Source organism: Callorhinchus milii, unplaced genomic scaffold, assembly GCF_018977255.1.
Source record: "Callorhinchus milii isolate IMCB2004 unplaced genomic scaffold, IMCB_Cmil_1.0 Scaffold38, whole genome shotgun sequence".
NCBI classification, from domain to species: Eukaryota; Metazoa; Chordata; class Chondrichthyes; order Chimaeriformes; family Callorhinchidae; genus Callorhinchus; species Callorhinchus milii.
In genome coordinates this window covers 562,411-580,544 of record NW_024704779.1, presented here as the reverse complement: position 1 = coordinate 580,544, position 18,134 = coordinate 562,411, and the positions used below count along the sequence as shown (strand labels likewise).

The window sequence follows — 18,134 nt, the reverse complement described above, 5'->3', positions numbered from 1 at the left end:
AGAGAGAGCACATCCCATTCCAACAATCTATCTCTGGGATTTGCATTGATGTGGGTGGAACATATGGAATTCTCAGCTTGAGTTGGATATTCCCAAGAAAGTTGATAGTTTCCCACATTTATCAGACACCCGGCTGATCACCGTGATGGGCTTATGTGTGTGTCAGACACACTCGGGTAGTGGGGAGGGTGGGGGCGATGTTAGAAATGACTCTCGAGCTGTGTTGGGCCTCGGGCTGCCATATGAACCTCCTGATAGAAACTAGCAGCCGATTGTCAGGAGCGGATGATTTAATGCTGCTGGAGTGACACACAGCCCTGGACAGGGTGAGCAAACAGTGTGAGCACTGCCCTCCCGACTCTCCCCCGAGCCACCCCCCCATCCCCACTCCACACACTTACACACCCACATATATTCTGCCCTCCTTTTACACACACACACAGACGCACACACATTGCCCTCCCTGCACACAAACACAGACAATCACATATTCAGCCAGGACAGGTAGAGCTAAGAGCGTGGCCATTGCCCTCCCTACAAACACACACACACACATACACTGCCGTCCCTACACACACACATGCACACTGCCATCCCTACACACACACACACACTGCCCTCCCTACACACACAAACACACACACTGACCTCCCTACTCACACAGAACTGCCTTCCCTACACACACACTACCTTCCCAGACAGACAAGGATAAAGAATGATACAGAGACACACACACGCATAAAGAGACAGAGAGTAACACATTTAAACTGAAACAGAGACACTGATACCGACACACAGACACAAGGAGACAAATTCAAATATACATATAAGAAAGATGCACAGACAGAGATAGAGAGAGAGTGAGAGAAATACTGATACACAGAAGTAGAGGGAGATACAGACAGACACGCAGAGACGGAAATGATTATTACCCTCAGAAAGCAGGTTACACCAATCGATTGACAAGCAGATTCCTACTCACTGTTCGATAAAAGATTGTGAACAAGTGATGGAGTTGTAGAATAGACATACTTTCCATCAGATGTGGGTGCTATGCATTTATTAACTGCATAGTACATAAAAATGTTTATTGGGTCACTGCTGTGCGCAACTAACTGCCGCATTTTGCCCAGAAATATAGTCAAATACTTTATAAGCTGTGAAGCGCTTTAAGACACAGAGAAGACGTGATGAGGTGAATATCAAATACAAGGATTATTATTATTCATTACAATACAAACATAGGTGCGTTAGCGTGTGTTTGTGTGTGTGAATATGTGTGTGTGTATGTGTGAGGGAATGTGTTTGTGTGTGTAAGTATGTGTGTGTGTGTATGCGTGTGTGTGGGAGTGTGTGTATGTAAGTATGTGTGTGTGTGTATGTGTGTGTGTGTGTGCATGCGTGTGTGTGAGTATGTATGTATGTGAGTATGCGTGCGTGTACGTATGTGTGTGACGATGTGTGTGTGGATTTTTGTGATTGTGTGTGCTTGTGTCTGTGTGAGTATGTGTGTTTATGTATGTGTGGGAGTGTGTGTGTGCAAGAATGTGTGTGTGATATGTGTGTGTGTATGTCTGTGTGTGTGTCATGCGTGTGTGTGAGTATGTATGCGTGTGTGTAGGCGTGTGTGTGAGACGATGTGTGTGTGGTTGTTTGTGATTATGCGTGCTTGTGTGTTTGTGAGTATGTGTGTTTATGTGTGTGTGTGGGAGTGTGTGTGCAAGTATGTGTGCGTGTGTGTATGTGTGTGTGCATGCGCGTGTGTGTGAGTATGTGTGTGTGTGTGTGAGTATGCGTGTGTGTGTGTGATGATGTGTGTGTGGGTGTTGTGTGATTATGTGTGTTTGTGTGTGTGTGATTATGTGTGTTTGTATGTGAGTGTGTGTGTTTGGGGTGTGTGTGACGATGTGTGTGTGTGAGTATGTGTGTTTGTGTGTGTGTGAGTATGTGTGTTTGTGTGTGGGTGTGTGTGTTTCTGTGTGTGTGAGAGTGTATGTGTGTTTGTGTGACTGTGTGTGTTTGTGTGACTATGTGTGTGTGTGAGTGTGTGTGTGTGTATGTGTGTGTGTGGTGTAAGGAAACTTTTGCCCTTTCCGGGAATCAAACTCAGGCCCTCTCGATTGCGAGGCGAGAGTCCAATCACTGAGCGTTCATCTTCGACTTCCAAACCCTCCCATTCGCTTCCAAATTACTTAATTCCCCCCCTCCCCCCCCACTCCCACCTCTCTGCTATACTCACTGCCCACCCTACCACCGCATACCTCCACGTGGCAGGTGCCGTCCTCCAATTTGTCCCCAGTGCCCTCCATTCCACCGTCAGTGGCTGCACCTTCAGTCACTGCACTGCGAAATTCTTTAAATCTCTTCCATCATCACTTGGCCTCTTCGCCTCACTCCCTACCTTCAAATGCTTCGTAAAGGCCTTACTCATGATCGTGCTGAACGTCAGCTACTCCCTTCCTCTTCCCCTGGTTCGAGATCAGACTCCGAACCTCTTAAGGGATCGGGTGTATTACATCGCGGGAAGGCCGCTGTGTGAATGCAAGTTGTTGTTGTTGTAAGCTTCACGACTGCACAAATTTGCAGATGTAAAGTGAACTGGTGCTCAGGTTAAATATTGGAGTAAATGGCGTTGAGGTAATTGATGCCCAGAGCCTACTTTCCTGCTGATCCATGTTCAGTTTTTGACGGGGGTGAATTCCCGCCTCCTGGCCTCTCTCTCTCTCTGTCTCCCTCTCTCTCTCTGAGTTTCTGATGTTCACATTCTGGTTCTGCTGCAGAATAGCTAATCTACATAGCCTCTGCCTGCTTGGCTTCTGCTGACATGAGATACTCTCTGAACGCAGGTTAGCTCCATTTTCTAACAATGTGCTGAAACACCTGGTTGGTTTGGAGGACGAACCCCCGCGATCCAGTTATCACCTTTACAGAAGCCCACCTCCTGCCATCACAATACAGAGCTGGGTCATTTTTAGACACCTGAACCTCCATAAAGGACATTTGATGGCCAAATAATTTGCATACGCAAAGGCAGAGACAGAGAGAGTGATGCAGACGTCAACGCAAATACACATACATATACATACACTGACAGCCAGACAGTACAGCGAGGTGCACCCCCAAACACAGACAGAGATATATGGATACGCTTTATTGCTGCTTATATCACATACAGTCCGGGACAGGTAGATAACACAGTGTTGCCAATGCCTTTCCCTACTGCAAAATTGGCCACCGTGAGCAGTCAGAGGGTTTTGAGTCAACACCAAAAGCCCCGGCTTCTTTTACTGCAACTGACTCGCTGTTTATACAAAAAGACAGGAAACCAGGCGCTGGGGTAACTAACCACAGGGGATGTGCTGAGCTGAACTCACAACATCTTGTCCGTCTCTGCAGCTGACAGTCACAGCTCGAGGGCAAAGGGCAAAAACAATATGGAAATCAAACTCAGCTCAGATATACCATCAACACATAGCAACAGCTCAAACTGGGGCCGTTTGTTTCACTGACAAACGGTAGGTTGAGAATGTAGTTTTGGTGTAAATCCTATCAGTTTGAGCTGCAAAACCGTGTTGTATTAAGTTCACTTGTGTCCCCGAAAAGAGGGCGTTAATGAAACTTTCCGGACCTGCAGTTTATATCTTTACTAAAATAGAAACTGCAGCGTTTCCACAAGCACACCGTTTCCTCTCTGGGCCTCAGTGAGACTCATTAACCAATATCTGACTGAAACAATACTGACACAGACAGAGAGAGCGAGATGAACACTTTCACACACACACTCACTCGACAGAGAATCACACACGCTCAGACAGAGAAATACATAGATGCGCATATACAGATAATCACAGGGGGAGAGAGAGAGAGAGATACAGAGATGCAAGCATAGGCAGAGCGAGAGTGAGAGAAGGAGAGGTACAGAGATGCCCAAACACAGACACTAACAGGCAGACAGAGACACACACAAACACAAAGGAGTTACAGAGATATACAGAGGAAAGAGAGAGAGATAAACACTGATCCAGAAGAACAGGAATAGAGAGAGATACAGCGAGACACAGTCTCAGAGATAGAGATACATTTATCCACACAGACAAACAGAGAGAGAGCCAAAGCAACTAGATGGAAACAGAAAGTTTCTGAAAGTGATGTGATTTGAGGATTTACCCCAACCCACAACATGACTGTCACAGGCCCAGAAACCACACAATGTCTGCTCTAGGCCACTGAGGCCTGGTAAAGCCAGGTGTGTGTCTACACCTCCACGTCTCCACCCACACACACACTCACACTCATATACAAGACACACAGACACCGACAGACACACACGCACACACACAGACACACAAAGAGACACACGCACAGACACATGTAGACTCACACCGAAACAGACAGAGAAGTACAGAGAGAGAGAGAGAAGACAGTCTCACACACTGACAGGAAGCGACACACACACTGACTGATTGACAGCAACAACAACAAATTACATTTTCTCTTTGTCTTTCAGATCAGGAATACATCCCAGGCGCTGGACAGTCAGGGGTCTGCAGGGAGCGGAAGGTGTTGGGGCTTGGGAGCCTGTTTTGGGGTTGCTGGTGCTGGGGATGCGACTGGGGGCCTGGGGTGGTGTGGCCTAACGGATTAGGGGGCTGTGTCTCCGGGGCTGTGTTTTGGTTGTAGGAGCTGAGGCGCTGGTGCTTGAGATCTGGAGCTGCCGCTGACGGGCTGGGGCTGCTTCGGTGAGAAATGCTGCTGGGGAATGTCGCCTTGGGGATTGTGCTGGGGTTTGTCCGTAGGTGCTGGGGGCTTGGAATCGGGGGCTAGAGATGTGGGTCAGCGTGTTGCTGCCTAGGCCTGGGTAGGTGGGGTTCGGGTCACGAGTTCTTGGCTGGATCTTTGGCTTGGACGCTGGGGCTGTGGCTGGGAGATGGGGATTGGGATCGTTGGGGCTGGTGGGCAGGATATGCGGGCTTAGGCTGTAGTTCTGGATCTGTGGTCTCTGCAGCTGTGGGGGCTGGAGCTATGGGTTTGGTACTGGGGCTGGGAGGATGGTGATAGCTTTGTGGGTTCCTTCATTGAGCGCTGCTATTGGGGCTGGTGACTGATGGCTGGGGCTTTGAAGGATGGGGGCTGGGAGACTGGGGCTGTGAGATGGTGGTTATGATCCTTGGGCCTGAGGGCCAGGGTGCGGGTGCTGCGGCTGTGGTGCTGTGGGGGGGGGAGGTGTGTTCAGGGGATAGGTGACTTGGTCACGGCTGAGTGGACTAAGGTGGCTTGGATGTACTGAGGTTTGGGGTTGGGGGGGCTGGGGCTGGGGTGCTGGTTGGTTTGGGTCTGTGGGTCTGAAGCCTTTTTTGTTGTTGCTGGGGGTGGGAGGGGGGGGGGGGGGGCGTGTGGCTGGGATGCTGGGGCAGTGTGACTGTGTGTTGGGACCTGGTGTGCTGGAGGCCTGGCTTGCATGCGTGGCTATCAATTAATTGGATGATCATTGACATTAATATTGAACTTTCGCCCTTGTTCAGTTCAGATCTGCAGATGACAGGCTGTGTCTGTGCAGATCAGGCCACAGTCTGCAGCACCGAGTACATCTCTGGTTCATGGCCCTCCTGTTTGACGGGGGCTGTCGTGCTGGGGCTAGGGGACTGGGGCTTTGGAACTGTGCTGGTGGATAGGGCTTTGGTTTGTGGTGTGGTGGGCTGGGGTTTGGAGGCTGGCTCTGAGTGGCTGGGGTTGTGCGTCTGGGGTGGATGATCGGGCTGTGGGGCTTGGGGCTGTGGATGCGTGCCTCGGCGGCTGTGGCGAGCCCCGTGAGGCTGAGTGGCTGGGGCTGATTTGGTGGGGCTGGGATAATGGCCTGGGAGACTGGGATTGTGGGTGGGGTGTTGGTTGGCTGTTGATTTGGTTGCCTGTAGCTTGGGGGATTGTGTTTAGGTTTTGGGGCTGGGTTCTTGGGGCTCGGCTGCTGCGGCTGGGGGAGGCTGGGATTGTCTGTTGCTAGGCGGCTGGGGCAGGCGATGGCTGGCGTGAATGGGGTGGTGAGAACTGGTGCTGGTGGACTTTGCCCTCACGCTGCGGCTGAGTTGCAGGCGGGGTGCTGGAGCTGGAGCTTAGGGCCTTGCGTTGGGGTGCTGAAGTTTGCGTTTTCGGGCTGGGGTGCTGTGGCTGGGATGCTGCGGCTGGGGGCTGGGGGCATGATTCTTTGGGGCTGGAGTTTGGGGGCTGCAGGATTGGGGCTGGATGTTAGAAGGGCTGTAGTTGGGTCGGGAGGGGCTGAAGCTGGGGCCCTCTGGTTGGGGTTTAGGGGCTGTGACTGGGGTTGGGTTTGTTGGTGGTTCGGTTGGGCTCGGGGGCTGAGTTACTTCTGCTGTTGTTTGGGCACTCGGGCTGTCCGGCTGTGGCTGGAGGGCTGGGGTTGGAACCTGGGTCGGGGGAATGGGAAGCTGTGGTTGGTTCTTGTGCTGGGTGTTCGGGCCTGATGCTGGGGTATGGTGTTGGATGGCTGGTGCTGGGGTTTGTATCCTGGGGTCCTGGGATATTTGTGTGTGGGTTTTGAGGGCTGGGGATGGGCCTGGGTCTTGGGGATTTGGGGTATCTGTACTGGGTGGAATGGCTTTTGTGCTGGGGCTGCGCTGCTGGGATGTGTGGCTATGTGTTGGGGCAACGGATGCTGGTGCTAACTGATAGGGGTCAAGAGCTGGAGTTTGGGATTTTAGGGTGCGGGCTGTGCCTGGGGTGTTTGGACTGGGCTGGTGTTTAGGGCTGGGGTCCTGGGGTCTGGGTTTCTTGGGCGTGGTGCGGGGTGTGGTGTCTGGGCTGGTGTTGGGGTTTGGGATCTTCGGTGCGGGTGCTGGAATGCTGGGGCTGAGAGTCTTGTTCTGGGAGACTGGGGTGTGGGTTGGTTGGGGAGCGCTGAGTGTTTGGCTGTAAGGACGGAGCGTATTGGGCTTGGGCAGGGTAGGTGGCGCTGAGTGTTTGTTGTGTGGGCTGGTGGCCTGCGCTTGTGGGAAGGGCTGAGGCTTTGGGTGACTGGGCCTGCTGTGTGTGGGCTGGGGGATAGGAATGTGGCTGGCCATTGGGGATTAAGGAATGGGCCTCGTTGGCGGTAGGCGCTGGGTCTTGGCCTGGGACTGGAGGTCGGGCTCTGGGTCTTCGGGGCCGTGGCTTGGGATCCTGGGGCTGCGTGTTGGGTCTGGGGGATAGCGGCTTGGTCGGTGTGCTTGGGGAATTATGTGTCTAGAGCTGTAGGGCTGGGGCTGGGATTTGGTTGTGGAAACTGCAGGATTGATGCTTGGGGCGGAGTGTTGGAAGAAACCGTTGAGGATGGGGCGGTGGTGTTGGAGCTGAGGTTGGCTGACGGGCTGGGGCTGTGGGAATGCGGCTCGTCCCGTTGGGCTGGAAGCTTAGTTTGGGGGTGGTTGAGGGGCTGCGGCTGGGGATGGGGCGGTTGGCATTGATGCTGGGGTTCTGTACCCTCAGGCCTGGGGCTTCGTAACTGGAGTTGGGGTCAGGTGCTGGGATTTGGGTCTGGGGGCTGCGGGTGGGTTCTGGGTCTTGTTGTTGGGGTCTGCGAGTGGGGCGGGGCAGTAAGGGTGAAGCTGGGTCTATGAGATTCGGGGAGCTGGGCTAGTGGCTGGTGCTTGTGGGCTGTGGCTGGGTGATAATGCTGACGGGAAAGGGCTGGGGTCTGGTGCTGGGAGGCTGTTGCTTGGGTTTTCCGACTGGGGGGCCAATGCTCGGCCTGGGTCTGGGTCTGGGGGCCTGTAGCTAAGTGTTGGGTGCTGTGATCTGAAGGTCAGGTTGTGGGTTGCTGGTGTGTTGGTAGCTGGAAACAGGATGCGGATGCTTGGGCTGGGGATATGTGGCTGTGTGACTGTCATTTGGGGCCTGGGACGCTGTGGATCTTGGGGTCAGAAACTGGGGATTGGTGCTGGGGTTGCGGACTGTGCTGGTGCATGAGGCTGGGTTCGTGGAGCTGGAGTTCTTGGGTTGGGTTCCTGGGGTGTGTAGGCTGTTGTTGAAGTGTGACCGCTCGCGTCTGTGGGTTGGGTACCTGGCGCTGTGGGTTTGTTTGCGAGAGCTGGGTGGCTGGGGCTTGTGGGTTGGTGCTTGGGGCAGGGGGCAGGGATTGTGAGGCGGGGTCTTGGCGGAGCTCGTGTAAGGGGGACAGGAAGACCTGGGGCTGGGGTCCTGCGACTGGGGCCGGTGTGGTTAGGACTTCGTAGCGCGGGCTGTCGGGTGGGACTAGGGCTTGAGGCAGGTGGGCTGTGACTGGGTAGGAGGCTCTGGGGTGTCTGTTGCGGGGGCTGGGTGGCTGCGGCTTGGGGGCTGAGACTGCGGTACTTGGGGTTGGGTCTCGGGGTTTGTGTGGCGGTGGGGTGGGGTCTTGGATTCTTCGGCTGTGCGGCTATGTTTCAGGAAATGGGTGTTGTGGTTGGGGGTTGGCGCCTGGGTTTTGTGGTGAAGGTTGAGGTTGATGTGTGCGGCTGCGCACATGAAGTTGGAGTCTTGGTTTAGTGTGCTGTGGTATGGGCCTTGAGCTGGGTTTTGGGGCCTGTGGGTTCGGGACTAGGGCACTGTCTTAGCGGCTTGGTTGTGGTGGCTGAGTCTGTGGTACCGTAGGGGCTGTGGCTGCTGTCCTGGTGTTGGGGCGGTTGGGTGGGTCTCGGTTACTGTGGCTGTGGCGTGGAGGCCGGGGTTTGGGGATTCGGGAGCTGGAACTGTGATTCGGGAGCTTGGGCTGGAGTTTGGGAAGCGCTGGGGCTTGGGGCCGGGGTTTTGGTGGCGGGATCTGGGGTTTGGGGCTTTCGGACTAGCGCTGATGGGTGGGGCACCGTGGGTTGAGTGGTGGGACTGTGGGGCTGAGGCTGGGGACTGCCTGGGAGCCTGGAGCCCCAGGCCTGACGTTTGGGTGCAGGAAATGGCTGCTGTAGCTTGGTGCTTGTGGCCTGGCGCTGGGGAACTGCGGCTGGGGCTCTGGGGCTGCCGAGCTGGGGTTGGTGTCTCGGTGGGGGTGTGTGGGGGCTTGAGCTTGGGATTGGTGAGCACGGGTTTTTGTTTGTTAGCGAGCTGGGCTGAGAGGCTGGGGCTCAGTCTCTGACAGTGATGTTCGAGACAGTGGTTGTGGATTGGGCGCAGACCGGTGGAGTTTGGAGGCTGGGGATGTGGGGCTGGGGCTGAGGGTTGGGGCTGTGGCTCGGGGGCTGGTACCTGGGGCTGGTGGCTGGGGATGGGGTACTGGGGCTGTGACATGGAGGCTAGTGTCACTGGGGCTGGGGCCCAGAATTTGGCGGCTGTAGATTGGTAACTTTGGGTTGGTGCCTGGGATGCTGGGGCTATGGTGTTGGCGATCAGTAGCTGCCTTTTCTTGTTTCGAGCCTGGGGAAATGGTGTGTGGGATGAGGCTTGCTAGTGGTTGGTGGGCTGGTGTGTACGATCTCGGTTCCTGGGGCTGGTGGGCTAGATCTGGGGTGTGTGTTCTGAGTTGTGGGGGCTGGTTGTGGGGGCTGGGGAGCTGGATGGCTTGTTCTGGTGTATGCGCCTGGGATTATTTGGCTTGGGGATGCGGCTGGGTCCTCGGTGATGGTGGTCAAGGTATGTGGGCTGGGTCTGTGGGTCTGATTCTGGGCGTCTCTGGGGCTCTGGGGGCTGGGGCTATGGGTTGGGCCCTGGGGCTTGGCGAATGGTGATTGTTTTGTGGGGCTCGTGGCTTGGGGTTGGGACTGAGACTGAGGGTTGGGATCTGGGGCTGGTGGCTGGATCTGTGAGATGGGGCGAGCGTTCTTGGGCCTGGGGGCCAGTGTGTGGAGGCTGGGGTTCGGGGACTGTGTGACTGTGGATTGGGGCCTGGTGTGCTGGGGGCCGAGGCTTGCCTTGGGGGCTCTCAATTAATTGGGTGAATACGGACATTAATGTTCAACCTCAGCCCCAGTTCATTTCAGATGTGCAGATACCAGGCTGGGTCTGTGCAGATCAGGCCATACCCTGCAACACTGTGTACACCTCCCCTGCTCTCCTCCAAGGCTCTGCTACTTGACTGCCATCAGCGCCTCCATACCTCAGGTTCTGACAGCAACATCCTCGGTCTCCTTTTCAACCCTCAACTGTCCTTCATCTTCCGGTCTGTTTCACGGCCCACTCCTAGTCTTTTCCCACCATTGGCGGGAGAGCCTTCTGCCAGTCAAGCCCCACCTTCTGGAACTGCATCTTGCAGACCCTCCGTCTCACCCATTCCCTTGCCACGTTCAAGACATATCTCAACACCCTTTTCTTTGCCTTCGGGCACACTCCGATGCACCCCCATCCCCACCCGCTCTCCCCGTCCTCCAACGCTCCTCATCCCAATCACCAGCTCTGGTGCAGATCCCTGACTGTCCAGCGCCTTGGGACGTTCTCCTGACTTTAAAGAAGCCGTGAAAATGTAATTTGTTGCTGTAGCTGTCAATCAGTCAGTGTGTGTGTCACTTTCTTTCGCTGTGTGTGTCCGTCTCTCTATCTGTCTGTGTACCTCTGTATCTGTGTGCATGTGTATGTGTGTCTGCGTTTGTCTGTGTATGTGTGTGTGTTTGTCTGTGTGTCTGTTGCGTGACTATATCTGTGTGTGTGTGTGTCTGAGTGTGTGTTTCTGTGTGTGTGTGTGTGCGTGTGCTTTTGTGCGTCTTTGTGTGTATCTGTGTGTGTGTCAGTGTTTATGTGTGTCTGTGTGAGTGCCTGTGAGTGTGTTTCTGTATGTGTGACTGTGTGTGTGTTTGTGTGTGTCTGTGTGTGTAACAGTATGTGAGTGTCTGTGTTTGTGTATGAGTGTATGGGTTTGTATGTGTGTATTTCCCTTTCTATATGTGTATGTGTGTGTCTATGTGTTTGTGTGTGTTTGTGGGTGTACGGGTTGTTTGGTATGTCTGTGTCTCTTTGTGTGTCTGCAAGTGTCTGTCTGTGTGTTTGTCTGTGTATGTGTGTAAAAGTGTGTGTGTATATGTGTGTGTGTTTGTGTGGAGATGTGGAGGTGCAGACACACACCTGGCTTTTCCAGGCCTCAGCGGTCTAGAGTAGACATTTTGTGTTATATGGGCCTGTGACAGCCATGTTGATGATTGGGGATAAATTCGCAAATCACATCACTATCAGAAACTTTCTCAGTCCATCTAGGTGTCTCTGTATCTCTCTCTCTCTCTGTCTGTGTGGATAAATATGTCTATCTCTGTGTCCGTTTATCGCTGTATCTCTCTCTATCTGTTTGTCTGGATCCCTGTTTGTTTATCTCTCTCGCTTTGCTCCGTATATCTCTGTATGTCTCTTTTTTGGGTGTGTGTCTGTCTGCCTCTTATTTCATGTGCGTGTGTTTCTCCATTTCTCTCACTCTGCAAGTTTGTGTGTGTCTGGCATCTCTGAATCTCTCTCTCTCTCTCTTTCTATCTGTCGTTGTGTGTCTCTTTAATCTCGTTCTCTCTTTGTTTATCCCTCTCTCATATTTTTCTCTTTCTCTCTCTCTCTGTTTCTCTTTATGGCTATCCTGCTCGCTCTGGCTGTGTGTGTGAATCTGTCTCTCTCTCCATCTCACTCTTCGAATGTATGAGTCTCTGCATTTCAGTTACTGAGACACACCGTGGCCCACTCAGGCAATGGCGTGTTTACGGAAACGTTGCGTTTTCTTTGTTAATAAAGTTATAAACTGCAGCTCTTACCTTTGTGGGTCTCTGCAAATGCTCTGACTTCTCATTGTCGCCAACGTTGAAGTAGAGAGGGCAGTGTGTGATCTGCTTCGGGCTGTGTGTGATATTATAGTGTATCTGTCTCTCTCTCTGCCTGTGTGTGTCTGTGTGTGCACATCTCTTTATCTCTCGTTCTCTCTCTTTTCTCTCTCTCTCTCTCTCTCTAAGTGTGTGTGTCTATGTATTTCAGTCAGTTACTGTTTATTGAGTCTCACTGAGGACTAGACCGTAAATAATAATAAATATTAATAATCCTTGCATCTAGTACAGTGCCTCATTACGTTTTCGAGACGCCTTAAAGCGCTTCCCAGAAAACGCTATCAAGTGAATTGAATGTATATGTCGTGGGCGATACGCAAAAGCCAATTACGCACAGCAGCGTCCCAAAATCAGTCGTGGATTGAAGTCACCAATTTACCATTGTTTTTTGCAATGGTGTATTTATGGAAACACTGCTGTTTCTCTGTTGATAAAGACATAAACTGCAGGTCTGGGCTGTGTGGGTAACGCAAATTTGGTGACACAAGCGAACTCAATACAACACGGATTTGCAGTTTAAAGTGACCGGATTTACACCAAATTTACGTTCACAACCATCCGATTGTCAGTGAAACAAACGGCCCGAGTTTGAGCTGTTGCTATGTCTGGACGGTATGTTTGAACTGTGTTGGATTTCCATTTTGTTTTTGCCCTTTGTTCTCGAGCTGTGACTGTCAGCAGCAGAGAGGTACAAGAGGCTGTGGGTTCAGCTCTGCACATCCCCTGTGGTTAGTTACCCAGCGACTGGTTTCCTGTCTTTCTGTACAAACAGCGACTCAGATACAGGACAAGAAGCCGAGGGTTCAGTTGTTGACTAAAACACTCTGACTTCTCACTGAGGTCAGTTATAGAGCAGAGAGGGCAGTGGCAACACTGTGTGCTCTGCCTGTCCCGGGCTGTGTGTGTTTATATGTAAGGTGCGAAGTGTGTGTAGTATGTGTGCGTGTGTGTGGTGTGTGTGTGTGTGTGCAGGGAGGGCAGTGTGTGTGTGTAGAGAGGGCAGCGTGTGTGTGTGTGTGTGTGTAAGAGAGAGTAGGGAGGGCAGTGTGTGACTGTGTGTAGGGAGGGGAGTGTGTGTGTCGGGAAGGCACTGTGTGTGCCTGTGTGTGTGTAGGGAGGGCAGTGCGTTTGTGTGTGCGTGTGTGTATGGAGGGCAGTGTATGTGTGTGTGTGTAGAGAGGGCAATGTGTTTTGTGTGTGTGTAGGGAGGGCAGTGTATGTGTGTAGGGAGGGCAGTGTGTGTGTGTGTTTGTAGGGAGGAGAGTGTGTTTGTGTGTGTGTGTAGGGAGGGTAGTGTGTGTGTGTGTGTAGGGAGGGCAGTGTGTGTGTGTGGGGGAGGGCAATATGTTTGTGTGTAGGGAGGGCAATGTGTGTGCGAGTGTGTGGGGGGGAGGGCAGTGTGTGTGTGTGTGTGTTAGTCGGGAGGGCAGTGGGTGTCTGTATGTGTAGGGAGGACAGTGTGTGTGTGTGAGAGAGAGTAGGGAGGGCAGTATGTGACTGTGTGTAGGGAGGGCAGTGTGTGTGTGCAGGGAGAGTAGTGTGTGTGTAGGGAGGGCAGTGTGTGTGTAGTGAAGGCAGTGTGTGTGTCTGTGTGTGTCTAGGGAGGGCAGTGCGTTTGTGTGTGTGTAGGAAGGGCAGTGTATGTGTGCAGGTAGGGCAGTGTGTGTGTGTGTTTGTAGGGAGGACAGTGTGTTTGTGTATGTGTGTGTAGGGAGGGTAGTGTATGTGTGTGTGTTGGGAGGGCAGTGTGTGTGTGGGGGGAGGGCAATATAATAATAATCCTTGCATTTGATATAGCGCTTTTCACGTCAGGAGGACGTCCCAAAACGCTTCACAGAACACACTGTAAAGTGAATTGACTGTATATTTGTGGGCGAACGCGGCAGCCAATTGCGCACAGCAATGTCCTACAAACAGTCGTAGATTGAAAATGACCAATTTAATTATTGTTTTTGGTTTTTGGAGGGATTATTATTAGGCGTGTGGAGTAAGGAAACTTGCCCAAGGTTTCGCCCTCTGCCTGGAATTGAACTCAGGTCTCTCGCTTGCAAAGCGAGTGCTCTAACCACTGAGCTACAGGACTCCACAATATGTTTGTGTGGGTGTGTGTAGGGAGGGCCGTGTGTGTGTGAAGGGAGGGCAATGTGTTTGTGTGCGTGTGTGTAGGGAGGGCAGTTTGTGTGTGTGTTGGAAGGGCAGTGTGTTTGTATGAGTGTTTCTGTCTATGGAGGGCAATGTGTTTGTGTGTGTAGGGATGGCAATGTGTGTGTGTGTAGGGAGGGCAATGTGTTTGGTTGTGTGTGTGTGTGTAGGGAGGGCATTGTGTGTGTGTGTGCGTAGGGAGGGCAGTGTGTGTGTGTGTTTGTAGGGTGGGCAGTGGCCACACTGTGTGCTCTGCTTGTCTCGGGCTGTGTGTGATACCAGCACCATTGAAGTGTATCTGTGTCAGTATATTTCTGTCTGTGTTTTGTGGTGTATCTCGCTCTATGTGTCTGTCTGTCGGTGTATGACGGTGTGTATGCCTGTACCTATCTCTCTCTCTCTCTGGCTTTGTGTATGCAAATTGTTATAGGAACTGGAGTCAACCAGGGTTCAGTGAGGAGGCTCTGTCAGCAGAAACGTGGCAGACAGTGGCTCAAACGGTTACCGTTTCTAAAGCAGAACCAGCGAGTGAACACCCGGAGGTTGACAGACTGATAGAGAGAGAGAGAGAGACGCCAAAGACGGGAATCACCCCCAGCAACAACTGGACATAGAGAGCAACAGGAAGGTAGGCTCAGGGCATCAATTACCTCAACGCCACTTACTTCAATGTTCAATTTCAGCACCAGCACTTTACTTATGCAGATTTGTGGGGTCCTGTAGTTTTCATCAACAACAACTTGCATTCGCACAGCGGCCTTCCCACGAGGTAACGCCCAGGGTCGCTTCAGAGTGGCGGAGCCAGACCCCCAACCAGGGGAGAGGAAGGGAATAGGTAAGGTCTATCCTGATCGGAAATGAAGGTCTTTACGATGCATTTGAAGGTGGGGAGCGAGGGGCGAGGCAACCCTGCTCGGGTCATGACCCAACTGTGCAGCGAGGCGAATGGATGGTGGGAGAGATTTCCAGATTTTCCACAGCCACCGATGGTGGAATGGTGGCCACGTGGGAAAAATTTGTGGCCGGAAATAGCCACGTGGATGCAGCGGGTAGTGGGGTGGGCAGTGAGCAGAGCAGAGAAGTAGGGAGGGACGAGGGAACTAAGTCATTTGCAAACGAATGAGAGCATCTTGAAGTCAAAGTTGAAAGCGTAGTGGTTGAAGCACTCTGCTCGTAATCGAGTAACTAGGTACGGTTCCCGCAAAGGGCAAAAACTTAGGCAAGTTTTCTCATTCAACGCTCCTCACACCCCCACATACACACGAGTACCTCTGTTTATACAATAATATATAATAATAATAATCCTTGTATTTGGCTTTGCGCCTCCTCGCGTCTTCTACGCGTCTGAAAGCGCTTCACAGATTACAGTATAAGATGAACTGAATCTCAAAGAATATAATGTAAGGTCAACTTGTTATATTTCTGGTCAAAATGCGGCAGCTAATTGTGCACAGCAGTGACCGCACAAACATTGCTATAGACAATGCAGGCAATGAATCCATAGAACACAAATCAATAGAAAATATGGAGATTCTGCAAATCCATCACTCATTCACAAACGTTTATCTAGCAAGTGAGTAAAAACCTGTTTGTTAGTTGATTGCTGGGTCGCTTTCTGAGAGTAATAATCCCTTTACTCTCTGTGTCTGTGTGTCTGTATCTCCCTCTATTTGTTTGTATGTATCAGTATCGCTCCCCTTCTCTTTTAATCTCTCTCTGTTTAGCTCTCTTTGTCGGTGTGCTTAAGTGTCTGTATATATGTGTCTCTCTCGGCGTCTGTATGTATATTTGCAATTCCCTCCTTGTGCCTGTATGTTTATAGCAGTATCTCTCTTTGTGTCTCTGGTGTATTTCTCTCTGTCTAACTCTATGTGTGTGGGTATGTCTTTGTATCACTCTCTCTATGTCACACTCTGTCTCTCTCTCTCTCTCTCTCTACTCTCTCTCTCTCTCCATGTGTATTTGCATATCTCTGTTAAAGTTTTACTGAGTTTCACTGAGGGTCAGAGAGGAAATGGTTTATTTCTGGAAACGCTGCTGTTTCTCTGTTAATGCAGATACAAACTGCAGATGTTTGCTCTGTGGGTATCGACGCGATTGTGGTGACAAGAAATAATTCAATACAACTTGGGTTTGCGGCACAAACTAATAGGGTTTATAACAAAACTACGTTCTCAACCGTCCAATTGTCAATGACACAAACCGCACCAGATTGAGCTGTTGCTATATACTTGTGATGTGCTGTAGCTGTGGTTTATTTCCAAGCTGTTTTTGCTCTTTGCTCTCGAGCTGTGACGGTCAGCAGCAGAGAGGTACAAGAGACTCTGCACGTACCTGCGGTTAGTTACCCCGAGCCTAGTTTCCTGTCTTTTTGTACAAACAGAGATTGAGATGCAGAACAAGAAGTCGGGGATTTTTGTTTTGGTCTTGACTGAAAACCCCTTGACTTCTCACTAAAGCCAGTCATGGAACAGGGAGGGCGTTGGCCACACTGTGTGCTCAGCCTTTCCTGGACTACGTTTGTGGTGTATCTGTGTATGGAGGGCAATGTCTAACTTGCGCTCTGCCTGTCCCGGGCTGACTGCGTGTGTATGTGTAGGGAGGGCAGTGCCCATACTGTATGCTTAGCCTGCCCCGGGCTGTGTGTGTGTGTATGTGTAGGGAGGGCATTGCCCACACTGTATGCTCAGCCTGTTCCTTGCTTTGTAACACCAGCAACATTAATTCATCTACTCCTGAAAATCACCTGTTGGTCTACATCCGCCTCCAACTGTCTTCCAAAGCCCAATCCAGCCTGAGAACTAATTCCAACATTGGGCCAAGCAAACCCCTACCGTAAACAACCGCAAAACCTCCACCCGCCACTCGACCACTTAGCCCCTACCCTCTCCCCCTTCCTGCATATTTCGCGACCATTTTCTCTGACCTCTCCACTCTCTGTCCAAAAAGAACAACTTGGATTTATATAGCGCCCTCCTCCCAGGAGAGCGTCTCAGAGCGCTTTACAGTTTAGGATCCCGGGACCGAGCAAGGGGGAAGGGGGTGGAAAGTGACCAAAGGCGCGTTCGAAAAGAAAGATCTTAAGCAGAGACCTGAAAATGGGAAGGGAGGGAACGAGACGAAAGGAGTGAGAAAGGCAGTTCCAGAGACTCGGGGCGTTGGGGCTGAAGGCACGGCCACCGAGGGTGGACCAGAAGATTCCAGGGATGAGGAGGAGGCCAGTCACGGAGAAACGAAGGCAACGGGTGCTGTTTTGAGGATAGAGGAGGTCAGAGATGTCGGGGTGTGCAGAGGAGTGGACGGATTTGAATACGTGGTTGAGGATCTTGCAGTGGATCTTGTCTAATAGAGGGAGCCAGTGCAGTCTGGCCAGGACTGGGGTGATCGGGGAGCAGAGTTTGGTGCGGGTGAGTTCGTTGACGTAGAGGTCTGAATGAGTTGGATTTTATGGATGGCAGTGGAGGGGAGGCCGGCGAGGAGGGCGCTGGACTAATCCAGCCGAGAAGTGACAAAGGCATAGACCGGAGTTCCAATGGGCACTGCCCACATCTCCCTCCCCAACGCCAGCCTCCGATCACTCCCCTCAACCGCTCCCCCTACTGCTCCCCTCCTGTTTACTGTGTCTCGCCCACATCCTACGCACATTGTCGCCCCCGACCCCAACTCCCCCACGACCACTTCCGCCGCCTGCCTATTCACTCCCCACCCTCGTAATGCCTCCCCACCCAGTACCCTCAACGCCGACTTCCCCCCGCCCACTCCACCACCCTTGCCCACTCCCCCACGCCCACCATCTCAGATCCCAGCCTCCTTGTGCCTCGCCGTCTAACCGGAAAAATACCCCCACGCACCAACCACCGCTAACTAACCCCCTGAGTCCACTTTGTGTTGTTTCTCATATTCTCTCTAGTCTCTCTGACTCTGGATGTTGAATCAGCCCATCCCGACATGTCAGAGCACTGGGGGAATTTCAAGTTAATACTTTATTATTCGAAGCAATACAAACTTCTGCAAAGATAGAGCGCGATAGTGGCAACTTATTACGTGAATTAGCAGAATTTTGCGAATATTTATTTAATCCAGTAATGTTTGCAGCTGTGATATCAGAGACTTTAGCTATGCTCATAATTTATCAGAAAACTACCAGTAATGAGAGTTACAGTTCAAGTATTCCACTTGAGGACAAATATATGTATTAACACTGGAGTATCTATCATCAGCTCAAAGCTATTTCTGGAGAAAACGAAA

The 18,134-nt window shown here is 51.9% G+C and overlaps 1 protein-coding gene across 1 annotated transcript in view; it reads left to right on the top strand.

Annotated features, from left to right (window-relative positions):
- The first annotated feature begins 14,080 nt into the window (after positions 1 to 14,080).
- The window catches only part of LOC103189878 (NACHT, LRR and PYD domains-containing protein 3-like), a 30,540-nt gene continuing 26,486 nt past the window's right edge, over positions 14,081 to 18,134 (top strand). Inside the window, 1 exon segment of the mRNA XM_042345292.1 lies at positions 14,081 to 14,514. The gene's annotated coding sequence lies outside the window, so the exon portion shown is untranslated.